The sequence below is a fragment of the Sus scrofa genome, chromosome X (genome assembly GCF_000003025.6).
Source record: "Sus scrofa isolate TJ Tabasco breed Duroc chromosome X, Sscrofa11.1, whole genome shotgun sequence".
NCBI classification, from domain to species: domain Eukaryota; kingdom Metazoa; phylum Chordata; class Mammalia; order Artiodactyla; family Suidae; genus Sus; species Sus scrofa.
The window spans coordinates 105208863-105218061 of NC_010461.5; the positions used below are offsets into that span (position 1 = coordinate 105208863).

The following is a 9199-nucleotide window of genomic DNA, read 5'->3' on the forward strand; positions in this document are numbered from 1 at the left end:
AAAGTTATCAACTGAAAAGTAGATTAAAGACTTGAATGTAAGACCTGAAACTATGAAATTCATAGAAGAAAACATAGGGGTAAGCTACATGGCATCAGTCTTGATGATTTTTGTTTGACACTGAAAATAAAGGCAACAGAAGCAAAAATCAAAAAGTGCAAATATATTAAACTAAAAAGCTTCCATACAGCAAAGGAACCAATCAGCAAAATGAAAAGTTAACCTACAGAATAGGAGGAAATATTTGCAAATCTGCTAAGAGGATAATAACCAAAATATATAAAGAACTCATACAAGACAATAGCAAAAAGCAAACAATCTGCTTAAAAAACAGGCAGAGGAACTGAATAGTTTTCCAAAGAAGACATATGAACAGCCAAAAGGTACATGAAAATGTTCCCAACATCACTAATCATCAGGGAAATGCAAATCAACACCACGATAAAATATCACCACACACAGGTATGGCTTTTATCTAAAAGAGTAGAAATAACAAGTATCAGTGATGATGTGAAGAAAAGGGAACCCTACTACACTGTTGATGGAAATGTAGCATGGTGCATTCACTATGGAGAACAGTATTAAGGTTCCTAAAAAATAAAAAATAGTACAACCATATGATCCAGCAGTCCCACTTCTGAGTATTTTCTGATGGAAACAAAATCACTATCTTGAAAAGATTTCTGCATCACCATATTCCTTGCAGAATTATTTACAACAGACCAATGGATGAATGGAAAAGAAAATGTGGTAGATATATATACATACACAATGGAATATTATTTGTCCATAAAAATGAAGAACATCCTGGTATTTCCAATGATAAAGATAGATGTTTAGAGCATTATTATCAGTCAAATAAATCAGAGAAAGACAAATGCTATATCACTTATATGTTGAATCTAAAAAAAAATCAAATTCATAGATACTGAATTCAGATTGATATTTGCCAGAGGTGGATGGTGGGGGTGGTCTAAATGAATGAAGGTGATCAAAAGCTACAAATTTTTAGTTATAAGACAATTCACCAGAGCTACAAAAAACTGACATTAAACTTAAAACAGAAAGAAAAAATTGAGGTATCTAAAGGAATAAAAAATAACTACATAAAATACAAAATAAATAGCAAAACGTTTCTGTAGTCTTTCTAAAGTCACTTAAAAAATTACTTTGCTATTCCACTGCTGTCATTAATATTTCCTAATCCTACTGGGAATGTCTTGCCCAAACGAATCTTTAGATTGCTTATTACAGAAGCTTCCTGAAAGACCCATCAACTCTTCAGTGGAAAATATCCTGAGATTGTTTGAATCCCTCATCCTAAAATCCTCAGTTTTCTGTTTCCATCCATCTTGAATTGTATCATGATGCTTACTCGCTACTAATCAAGTTCCCATACTGAAAAACCCAACTTAAACTTCTCAGTAAATTCTCACCTTTCCTTCATGACACCTGAGTCACTGCTGAAGGTTTGTTAGGGTGGGATTCACTCTTATTTTGGAAAGCAACAAATCAGCTTGGTCTTCTCAACAGGATATGTTGGTGATTTGGGGGAGCCAGCTCTTGATACCAACATCAGAGCTATAGACAGGATGTCAGGACATCTTTTCAAAAAGTATCATTTTTGGAAAGCTTACTGTCACCACAAAGCATTTGCATGGGGATTTGGGAGGAAGTATGCTAAAAAAGCAGCATTGTATATAGAGATTTCAGGGGAAGCTTGCCACATAGAGCTGTTGTTCTGTCTTCTATGGAATGGGACATCTTTAAAGGGATGAAGAATTGCATTTCAATGTGCCTGGAATGGCACAGCCAGAGAAAAATGGCTTTCTTATCCTGAGCAACAGACTTAAAGCTATAAAGAACTGGAAAAGAAACAAATAAATGCTTCTCTCTGATGGCAGCCACTGCCAGAAAATGTTCATTCTCAGCACCTCCCATCTGTGGGACCAGAACTTGAGGTAAAGCAGTGAGGCCATTTTGGAGCCTTTGAATCTTCCAGGGACACAGGAATCAGATGTACTACTCCGGATTCAGCTGTCGTTACCAGTATACTGAGTTACTACTGTCCCCAGGATTTGGGGCATAGTTTAGCACATTCTAAAACCAGAAATTTTTCTCTTGAATGGACAGCAAAACCCATGCGAGAATTGATAGGCTGTAGAAGTAGGGATAAAGGAGAGTGAGGTAAGAGAGACAAGGATGAATTTATTTGGTAGGACAGTCAGCTATCCTGGATCCTGCTGTGGAAAAAAACGTTGCTGGGAAAATCTATTCAGCCGGTATTTTTTCCTTCTTTTTCCACTTACCTCCCCCACCCAACACGAAGGAATTCCTAAGGGGAGGAAATAAGACCTTATGAATGAATGAATCTGAATTAGTGCTCCGTAGGTGGTGGATAGCTTGTTTGCTCCCAAGTTTATCTAAGTTGGAATTTCATTCACCTTATCTTCATCCAAAGCTTGCGCTTGCATACACACACAGAAACAAACTCACTGAAAACAAAGAATAACTGGATTTACCAGTCTTCCTCTAAAGACTACTAATTAAACAGTGTCTCTGCAGGTTCCCTATTGAAACATTTTCTATAGCCAATCTTAGAATACAATTTGTGGGTCTGAACATCTTATTGTGGCCAAACTCTAATGCTTCTATTCCTTCAACTGGAAATTAGTGAACCACTTAACTCATGTTTTTGGTGTGAAGATTACATACGAAAACATATGCAAGGTCAATAACACATGGGCACAAAACAGGTGCTTAAAAAATTGTGGTCCTTCCTCGTTTGTTCACTCTCAAGACTGAGGGCTTAAAACTATTTCCATAAAACATTTAAAGGTATTATTTATGTATCACAGCTTGGGCAAAATCATACTTTTCACCAAGTATAGAACTAGTTGTTTGGAACAGGTACACCTACTCCTGGCAAAATACATGGAATCCTGACAGAATTTGCAACTTGAGTCATTTCAGTGACATCTGAATCTATCCCAGGGGGATGAACATTGAATTCGTCATTTTGGAAAGAAGTGGAACTCACCCATAATATTTCCTGAATCATGAGGAGAAAAAAATTCTCCAAAGTATCAAGAATAAAATCTTAAAATATCTACTCAAATCTTACCATACTTTTCCCTTGCTAACTTCCTTCACTACTGCATGACAAATTGTGGCTAGGCATCACCAAAGAAGCTTGCCTCATTTCTTCCAAAAAAATTCCTAGTGTTATTTTTATAACAAATATTTTTAAACCAAAACGATTAAAAATAATTCTAAATAAGAAGTAAGGACGTATATTCTCACCTCTAAATTGACAGTATTTTAACAGATTTTGAATATTTGGGGTTTAAAAAAAGCAGCAACATTTTAAAAAATCATCTGTCCTCTGATATTTTGTGCGAAGCTTGAGCCTTATGGGATTGGAAACAGTGGGACTAGTAAATCTATGGTAAATACTGTTTATGTTGGAAACAATGGCAGATCCTTTACCCTACCAATAGGACAGAGCTCTAGAGTATGAAAACAGCAGGTGGTACATGAAGGGCTAAACCTCAAAGTCTGTGTCTATTTGAGGGATGGGGGTGGGGAGGTGTAACAGTGTTTCAAATGCATTAATCCTGTGAGGGAATGTTTTGAAAAAGAGAAATCTACTGGAAAACATTTTTTTTTTCAATTGCTACAGAAGGAATGAGTGGCGCACACCACCTTTCTCTATCTTCCTTCTCTCTCATTCTAATTTCCTAACAATTTCTCCCTCCCCTACTCCTCACCTCCCACAGCCCTCTGAGAGAATCTAGCAAGCCAGGGGTCTAATATATTTTTTAATTCTGTTCTTAAAGGTGCAGTGATGAGTATGATTAAGTCCCTTAGTAACTCCTCCCTCCACCCTGCTTCCTCATTTTACATAGTCTTTTTTAATAATAATTAGATCATTTGAGAGTTGAATCATCCAATTCCTAACCAAGGTCTTTTCTCATAGCAAATCCCCAGGAGAAAAGGAAGATTTTTCTCTTCTGTGTGATTTTTGAACAATCACTGATTAGCCTTGACAGCTGTTAGAAAATCTTGGTGTAGCCTGAACACTCCTATTGATTAGTTGATACATGGCCTGAGACTTGGCTGGGCTGATTGCTTTATCACTAAAGCATTCACGAAGTTCAGATTAGTTAGGCATCCTTGTAAACTCCCATTTATCCAGAACTCATACCCCCAGAAAGTTCAAACAGTCAGAATTATTTCCAGGTGTTGTACAAAAGAAGTAACAGGAGTTCCTGTTGTGGCATAGTGGTTAACGAATCCGACTAGGAACCATGAGGTTTTGGGTTCGATCCCTGGCCTTCCTCAGTGGGTTAAGGATCTGGCGTTGCCATGAGCTGTGGTGTAAGTCGCAGACATGACTCAGATCCCTGTGGCTCTGGTGTAGGTCGGTAGCTACAGCTCTGATTCGACCCCTAGCCTGGGAACCTCCACATGCCGCAGGAGCGGCCCTAGAAAAGGCAAAAAGACCAAAAAAAAAAAAAAAAAAAAAGTAACAGCAAGACAGGAGACACAAGTGCCTTGTGAATCACATATACCTCCCTCCATTTCTTCCTTCTACTTTGCTTACCACAAAGTGCTTACCATGTCTAAACACTAACCTAGGTCTTATGCAAAAAGGCAACTACAATGCAATGAATTAAGTGCAGTGATAGAAAAGTGGCATCATCAAGGGCCTGACATCCTTTTCCTAATTGAACTATTAAAGTGTTTGATTGGATTCCAATCCTTGGCAAATAGGTGATCAATGTTTTATAGAAGAATGAACAGCGGTGTGGGAGCTATATATGTCTGGGTTCACAGTTTCACTGTAATACGTAAGAGCTGTGTAAACCAGGCTGTCACTCAGCATTTCCGAGAGTTATTCACTGTTTCTAAGCTTTGCTTTTTCTTTAATACAAAAGAAGACATATGAAAGAAGACACATGTATTGTCTTCTTGGTGTCTCATAAGGGTGGTAGTTTCATCTCTATTTTTACAAGAGAAGAAATTTCAGTCCAAAAAAATTGAGCCAGTAGCCTAAGGACACCCAGCTTGTTCATGGCAGGTTGGCTGATGCCAATTCCACTGCTCTTTTCCTGCCTCTTCTCATATAACACATAAAGGTCACTAAACTACACTTATTATGAAGGAAACAGGCACCGCTTTAGTGAGATTTTCAATTCGGAGAGGTGAGTCAAATGGGATTTGTCAGGTTTTTGAGTGTATCCCATTAAATAGGATCCTTTCATCAATCACACCCTCTCTCACCACACACACACAATCTCAGATTTTTCCTGTCATTTGAAGTGGTGATATATTTAGCATGATCTTTCTGATTTTTAGGCAGAACTTTCTGTTCTATCTTGGGTCCAGACAATGCACAAAGCCTATTAGCCAGTGGTTTTGGCAGGCAATTGCTCCAGCCATGCATTGTTCTCTCTCTTTCTCTATGCTGGCAGGAAGTGGAATGGGAGACACCTGGGGTTTTTTTGATAGCCTTATCTCCCAATGTCTCCTTCACACATAGGTGTGCCCTGGCTAAAGTTAGCAGCTGAGTGCCTACTTATAAAGTCAAAAGTCAGCGGAAAAAGACTACCTTAATAATTTTTATGAACTGTACTACCTAAACTTAACAAAAAGATTAAAAAAAAAAAAACTCCATTGAAAATGTGCTTATATCAGAAGTCAGGCAGTATCTTTGTACTGGTAAAATGATGGTAATAATTTTAGGTTAGTGAACTGGAATGAGGAACACCTGCCTTGCCTCTGATGCTCCTGGCATTTGGAAATAGTGATAAATGACTGGAGGTTATTAGACATATCCTGCAAAATGGTGCTGGTGAGTTGGAACTTGAGGTTTGTCATTTGAGAAAGGGTACTGACTTCCCCAATTGGACCTAATTATGACAGCCATGATAAATAGCCTTTCCGTGTTAGCATGTTTATTTCTCAGGAACCTGAACAGGGAAATTGATTTTATGCATTTATATGGGTGGGAAGAATTACAATTTTTATCATTCCTTATAACAAATTTATCACCTGATAATCTGAAAGTATGATCAAATTGCAAAAGCAGATGACTTCCACAGTCTCCTAAGCATTTGGTGCCTGTTCAGCAAGAAGAATATTAATCAGAAAGTGAAAAGGATGTTTCTATTACTTTATATTCACAATAAACTTTTACTAGGTAAACCTCTCTCCAGAAGTCAAACCATTGCCTTCTACGGGACAACTTCATATTTGTCAAGAGTTTCTCAGGATACATTGGAAAAGAAAGAAAAGTTTCATTTTTAATCAATTTTTCTCTATTTGGTTAAAGAAATATGCTAGTTCATTTCTCAATGCTTTCAGGCTTTTCATTTCTATTTACTGAGGGGGGGAAATGAAATTCTTCTAAATCTCTGCTAAACATGGCTACACATTGTCTTACACACTAGTATTTACTTAATATTCATGATAATAATAGATAGGTGGATAAATACCATTTAATACTTATTAGACCAAATACTATGCTAATACCTTGGCTCAACAGCCTGTGGGGTAGGTTTAACCCCCATTTTATAGAATTGAAAAGAGAGGCTACAAAGGGTCATTGTTTTTGGCAACACATATTTTTAGAATAATTAGATTTTTCACTATTATGTACATGTATTACTTTGATTTTTTTGAAATTAGTTTTTAATACCCAAGATCAGGTCTGGAGCCTGATTTTAGTATGCTCTCATTGACATTCAGATATGAGATTGGGCCCAATTTTATGGTTTTGCCATTTTGCAGCATTTGGTCTATAATTACCAAAGTCTTAACACTGTACAGACCAAGAATAACATGACCTGTGAATCTTAGTTGTTTAAACAGTATATTATGACATATTTGGCACTGAAATCTCTGTGTCACAGAGATGTTCCTATAACAAGATCAGTAAGAGTCAGATGCAAAAAGGATAGGATCTAGCACAGTACCTGTCCACTAGGGTAAGATAGGTACATAGAAGAGGCTAAGACAACAATAGAAATTTAGACTGTGGATCAAGGTATGTTATTTTCAAGATGAGGGATTTCAATTGTGATGTAGAAAAATAGAACTATGTGGTGTTGAAAAAAGGTGAAATTTCCAAGAGGTGGTCTTCTTTGTTGAAGGTATTGGGTACCTTGTTGTCCCTGTTAGAGTTGCAGATTCTAGATGGGCAATTTTCATGTTCAGTTTTTTTGGTGGGGCCACATCCATGGCATGCTGAAGTTCCTGAGCCAGGGATCGAGCCCTTGTCACAGCAGTGACAGGAGCCATTGCAGTGACAACCTGGGATTCTTAACCACTAGGCAACTAGGGAAGTCTAGTGTTCAGTGTTTTAATCAAATTTAATTTAGTATAAATGAACAGGAAGCCATGAAAACTAAACCAGCCTTTGGCAGTTGAATAAAGGAATTGACTTATGAGAACAAGAGTGTGTAGTGAGAGTAGGTGGTGAGAGCAGCAGTAAGAATTAACTCAGGGAACTATACGAGAATTCATTGGTCAAAATTAAGAGGAAGCCCGTGAAAGGCTGTAAGTATTACTGACATAGACATACACTTAATTGACCTCTAACCAGAAGTGGAGTTTGGGATTGCTTAAGTTAGAGATAGCAAATATACAGCACATGTTTTCTGTTCTCCCATGACCATTACAGCCATCAGTAATTGACCACAGCACCTGTTCCTGGATACTACCCCATAAGCCTTCTCAAAGCGTTCCAAGTTGTCAATAGTACTGGGCTGGAATAGGATGAAAATCACTTCCCATTACTGGCTTAAGTACTTCTTATCTTGCATCTTGGAAGCGAGTCAGGGACAATACTATATAGGTGGAGAGATTGGTGAACCCAGCTCTTGACAAGCTGACTCATGACAAGGCAGTGCGAAGGAGGTGAGAAGGTTAAGACAGAGAAGAAAACATCATATCAGTGTTAGGCTATGTCTCTCTTTGCTCTTTTGACTCATTCTCACCCACCACAGACATCAACGTGCCATGTAATTGAATAGGCATACATTTTGGAATCAAGCAGATATAGGTGGAAATCCAGATTTGACAATTTACAAGCCTTAGGCAAGTTATTTAAATGTTTAAGTGTCAGAACTCACCTGGAAAATGAGGATATTCAGATCCACAGCACAGGATTGACATGATGATTGAATTATGCAATATATTTGAAAGCATGGTATCTGGCACATGGTAGGTTCTTGATAAATGCTAAATAAGAAAGAAATGCAAAGTAAAATAATTTGAAATCTGTCAGGCAAAACCAGAATGTTGATGATCATCATTCTTTGAATTCTAGTGAGTACCAAGGAGATGACTTAAAAAAATAAATAAATAAAGCAGCATGCAACCCAGGAAAAGCATATCACAGGGTGATTTGATCTTGCCCCAAGTCCAGTTCCAAATCCAGGCAAAAGCCAGGGGGTCTGAATCCCACTTCACATTGACAGGTTGTGTCCCGGATCCCTGGGTTTAACTCTAGCCTGAACTGGAAAAGGGCTCTATCTTGCCTCTGGGATTTCCTGGAAAGAGATTATTTTAGAATGTCCGGGATCTCCAACTGATCCTGGGGTCAAACTAGTAGAAAGCTTCACTAATGGAGCAGAGAAAGAAATGCTGCAGGTTTCCACCCTGCTTCCATAGCCAGAAACCAAATTCAGGTCAGATTCCACATTTCTGCTTCTACTAGGTGGCACCCAGAGGCTCACTGTTTTACAAAATCACTTTCATACCTTGAATAGCACATAAAACTATGCTTTCCCAGACACATTTCTCAGGTTACTTACAGGACCACAAGGTCAAAACTACTTTTTCTTTCCTAAAGATACCTGGGAAGTCATATTTTGCTGTGTGTCTAAGAGAGAAAATAAAGAACCTCCTAGCACACCTCTGTAATAACTGGGAATCCTTCAGTGCTCTACAGAGGCTAATCTGACAGCATACCTTGTTTGCATCAAAAAGCATCACATTAGTCAAAGCCTCAGCTATTTGCAATGCATTTCAAAGCTTATTTCTTTATCTGAATAAGCACATCTTGCATGCCAAACAACACTAATTTTTTTTCTTGGTATTGGAGGAGAGTCACAAAAATTCTAAAAGAGAAAATTATTAATTCATTCATAGCTGGCTTTGGGATGTACGGTGTTTGTAGAGACATTTGTTT

At 37.9% G+C, this 9199-nt stretch overlaps 1 long non-coding RNA gene across 2 annotated transcripts in view; it reads right to left on the bottom strand.

The window, feature by feature from the left end:
• Window positions 1–8321, bottom strand: part of LOC110257770 — a 163539-nt gene extending 155218 nt beyond the window's left edge. For both annotated transcript variants that reach the window (XR_002340738.1, XR_002340737.1), the window contains exon 1: window positions 8139–8321. This is a non-coding gene — a long non-coding RNA (uncharacterized LOC110257770). The remainder of the gene's footprint in view (window positions 1–8138) is intronic.